Raw genomic sequence first — 5,000 nt, 5'->3', positions numbered from 1 at the left:
TGCCTGTAATCCCAGCTACTCAGGAGGCTGAGGCAGGAGAATTGCCTGAACCTGGGAGGCAGAGGTTGCGGTGAGCCGAGATCGTGCCATTGCACTCCAGCCTGGGTAACATGAGTGAAACTCCATCTCAAAAAAAAAAAAAAAAGAAGAAGAGGAAATTTGGAGGCACAGACACACCACGGATGTGCAAAGGAAAGACCATGGGAGGGCAGGCCAAGAAGGCAGCCATCTGAAAGCCAAGGAGAGAGACCTCAGAGGAAACCAGACCTGCCAACACGTTGCTCTTGGACGTTCAGCCTCCAGAACCACAAGAAAATAAATTTCTGTTGTTTATGTCTGTGGCATTTTGTTACAGCAGCCCTAGCAAACTATACAACTCCCATTTCCTAAGTGTCACACATGTTGACACCTGCCTGGGATGCCATTCCGTCCTCCTCCCCTGACCCTCTGAAAAACACCACTTTCCAGGTCTTCCCTGCCCATTGCTCCATGACATATCTCTTGAAGCCTGGAGTCAGTGAATTGTGCTATATAGTCTTGAATTGTGCACGTGTAACTATTATTTTTATGACATCATATTTTAGTTTATCTTCTTGCCAGACTTTGTCCCTGGAGATAGGGGCTATTCCTGATTTATCTCCACCTTTCCAGTGTGAATAACAAATGGTTTGGCTGGGCGCAGTGACTCACGCCTGTAATCCTAGCACTTTGGGAGGACGAGGTGGGTGGATCACCTGAGGTCAGGAGTTCAAGACCAGCCTGGCCATCATGGAGAAACCCCATCTTTAAAAAATAAATAAATAAATAAATAAACAAATAAATAAATAACAACAAATGGTTTGATAAAATGTCTGCTGGACTGAATTGAACCAGAGAACTTGCTGAGTGATTCCGCATCCCCTAGCAGGGTCTCTGGCTCTCAGACCTCACACTTCCCCTTCCCTGCATCCACCTTGCACCCTGCACAAATGCCAAGAAAAGCTTTAAGGTCAAAAGAATTAGCACTGTCTTAGACATTGTATACAGGTGGGCCAGATGGTACTCACTTACGTTCAGCATACAGTTTTCTGACTTTAAGATGGTGTGAAAGTAATACACATTCATTGGAAACCATTCATCGAATTCTGAATTCTGATCCTTGCCCAGGCTAGCAATGAGTGGAAATACGCTCTCCTGTGATGCTGGCAGCAGGAATGAGCCACAGCTCCCACTCAGCCACACTATCACGAGAGTAACCAACCAGTGCTCTACAGTATACGGCCTTGCCAGATGATTTTGCCCACCTGCAGGCTAATGCTAGTGTCTGAGCACATTCAAGGTAGGCTGAGCTAAGCTGTGATGTCCAGTAGGTTCAGTGTATTAAATGCATTTTTAACTTATGATATTTTCAACTTACAATGGGGTCACTGGGCACTAACCACTAACCCCCCATCATCAGTCAGGGAGCAACTGTGTTATAAAACAAAAGACTGAGGGAAGGCAATGTTTAACCTGGAGACATGGGTTGCTCATGACAGCAATGTAGGGTGCCAGGGGCTGAACATAGCAAACTCAAGGGAGGGGACATCCCTTCTCACCTATCCAGCACCTCAAAGCTTGAGTCAATAGCTCCTTCCTACGCTGGGTGAAATCAGCCCTGAGCTGTCTGTGAATCAGAGGCCGTGTGTGTGTGTGTGTGTGTGTGTGTCTTGGAGAGGGTCCGGGGAAGGGATATATGTGTGCATCCTGAGGTAGGTAAACCCTTAAACTCACTTGCATGGTGAAGCAGGGCTGGAGGCTTCTAGAACCCTAGGGAGGGCATAGCCTCTGACTTTCAGACAGACTGGTTAGAAGCCTCACTCCTTTGCTGCCAGCTGATAAAGGGGCCAGATGAAAGGGCCTGGCATAGCTTCTGGCCTTTGGAGGATGCCCTTTATCCGTAGGATGCTACTCTTCTCCTGATGTCCTTCTTGCCCTAGTGCTGAGCCCAAAGCACAGAAGGCATCCTGGTCGGGCACAGGCTGTCTGGGGTTAACAAGAGAAAGGCAGCTCTTTCCCGAAAACAAAGGGCTGGGTCAATAAATCTGCCGAGGCAGCCATTGATCAGTGAGGGCAAAGGCTCCCGCCGGGAGCAGCCAGCCAGTTTCTCTGAAACGTCTAGAACAGAGCCATCCGGGAAAGCAAGGCTGAAGCTTGAAAGGCCCTTAGGTAGGCCTGTCCTAGGCGCAATATCCTCAGAGCACAGGGTCCCTCTCCTTCCCCCCAGGATCCTCCAGGATCAGACTCAGAGTCTCACAGAATCACAGAGCTAGAAAGGATCCAAGCACTCTCTAATTGTTTTTTATCTGGAGTCCATGTTAAGAATTCAGCCATCTATGAACCTGAATAGGTCGGGGGGAAAGGTTCACTAATCTATAACTGAAATTTATCATCTCTTTCTATCATGAACCTAGGCAACAAACTACAGTACAATTAGGAGAACTTAAGACTTTGTCACCAAGAGTCGTGACAGGTATTTTTATAGCTCAGTACAGGCATTCCAGAATTCTCAAAACATTGTTTATTATTACTACCTGAAAACTGTAGTAATGATTGGGTCCACCACCAGATCTTGTTTAATGCCATTAATAAATAAGCATTTTTATTGCTGTATCACAATTTCTTTTTTTACTTTGACAACTGTACTTTGTTATCATTAGTTAACTTTGTTATTCTATGTATTTTATATCACCAGCCTTCAAAAGTGTCCATGACACAGAAACGAATAAGAATTCTTGCTGGGTTTTAACCCTCATTGTAGATGGAGAAACCAAGGTCCAAGACAGACAGTGCTGCTCTGGATGGATGGATGGAACACAGATGGTGAATGGATTAATGGATAGAAATGTAAATGATAAATAATACAGTGATAGCACTAATAACCGTCACAGACTGCTTACCCTGAGCCAGGCATTATTTTAAACAATTTAATTCTTACAACAGCCCTATGACAAAGATAGTATTATTGTCACCATTGAACAGATAAGAAAACTGAGATCTAAAGTTGAGAAGTGACTTAGACAAGGCTACAGTGCCAGTAAGGGGCAGAGCTACGTATGATTCGAACCCCCGAACCTGCACTCTGAACCTCTCTTCTCTATGACTGCTCTGAAGCAGTCTGGTGACGTTTGGTTTAGTGCTGAGCTCCGGGATCATAAACCAAGGACTGAATTCCAGCTCTAGCCACTTGCAAGATGGTGACTCTGGGGAACTGATTTCACTACTGCAAATCACAGTATTCATCCAGAACAGGAAGACAGTGGTATCACCTCCATCACAGGGTCATCTGTAGATGAATAAGTAAGGGAAAGCACATATCACAGTGCCCAGTACATGGTATTGCTAGATAATTTGGGGTTTTTAAAATTTTTTTTTAATTTGTTTTTGAGACGGTGTCTTGCTCTGTCACCCAGGCTGAAGTGCAGTGGCACAATGTTGGCTCACTGCAACCTCTGCCTCCTGAGTTTAAGCGATTCTCCTGCCTCAGCCTCCCAAGTAGCTGGGATTACAGGCATGCGCCACCACACCCAGCTAAATTTTTTGTATTTTTTAGTAGAGACGGGGTTTCATCATATTGGCCAGGCTGGTCTCAAACTCCTGAACTTGTGATCTGCCTGCCTCAGCCTCCCAAAGTGCTGGGATTACAGGTGTGAGCCACCTTGCCTGGCTGATAATTTTGTTTTTCACGAACGACAAGACCAAGGCATAGACCCATTTAGAATGGTGATATGTGTCTCTGTGCTAAAATTGCCAGAAATAACAAAATAAAAGTAACAAGGCTGGAACCCAGATCCCAGCTCCTGGCAAAATTGAAGGGTGTCAACAGTTAAGTTGAGGCTGGGCACGGTGGCTCATGCCTGTAATCCTAGCACTTTGGGAGGCCGAGGCAGGCGGATCACTTGAGGTCAGGAGTCGGAGACAGGCCTAGCCAACAGAGCGAAACCCCGTCTCTACTAAAAATTCAAAAAGTGACTGGGCATGGTGGTGGGCACCTGTAATTCCAGCTGTCAGGGAGGCGGAGGCATGAGAATTGCTTGAACCCGGGGGGGCGGAGGTTGCAGTGAGCTGAGATCATGCCACTATACTCTAGCCTGGGTGACGGGGCAAGACTCCGTCTCAAAACAAAACAAAAAATAAAATTAACAAGTTGACTTTCAAACTGCAAGAGCCAAAAAATGAGAAAAAAAAAAAAAAGAATGAACAAGTACCCAGTGCAATTTTGCTTTCAGGATGGTGTAGATAAAGGGACAGATTTAGACTGAAGTAAATACGTGAAAATTCTAGTAATCAGTGATTCCTTCTGAAGAGTATGGTATGGAACGGGAGGGAAAGAATAACTTTGCAGTGGAGAAATTCAACAAGCATTACCCCAGCCAGCTGGCCAAGGTTAAAGTCACCAGGGATAAATCACGTTGATAGCATGCACCGTTGATATGACAGACGTATCATAGATAGACGGCACTTTACCTCTACCTCCCAAAAACTCACATACCCAGTACAACCATAAGAAAAGTATCAGACAGACTCAAATGGAAGGACAGTCTACAAAATACCTGATCAAAACGTTTTACAAACCATCAAGGTCTTCAAAAAACAAGAAACTGAGAAGCTGTCCCAATCGAGAGGAACCTAAAGAGACATGATGACTAAATGTATTGTAGTATCCTGAATAGGATTCTGGAACAGAAATAGGACATGAGGTAGAAAGTAGGGAAATGTGAATAACGTGTGGACCGTGGTTAATAATACTGTATGGCTATGCTTCATTTATTCTGACAAATGCACCACACTAATGTAAGCTATTAACATTAGGGGAAGACACTCGCCGGGGAGGGGCGGGGGTGAAGTACAGGAGAAGTCTGTACCATCATTTCAGCTTTTCTGAAAATCTAAGTCTATTCTAAAAAAGAGTATTCTCGGCCGGGCGCGGTGGCTCAAGCCTGTAATCCCAGCACTTTGGGAGGCCGAGGTGGGTGGATCAC

This window comes from Cebus imitator, unplaced genomic scaffold (assembly GCF_001604975.1).
Source record: "Cebus imitator isolate Cc_AM_T3 unplaced genomic scaffold, Cebus_imitator-1.0 Scaffold253, whole genome shotgun sequence".
In the NCBI taxonomy this organism is placed as follows: Eukaryota; Metazoa; Chordata; class Mammalia; order Primates; family Cebidae; genus Cebus; species Cebus imitator.
The sequence above is the reverse complement of the archived record's forward strand: the minus strand, read 5'-3'. Positions refer to the sequence as shown.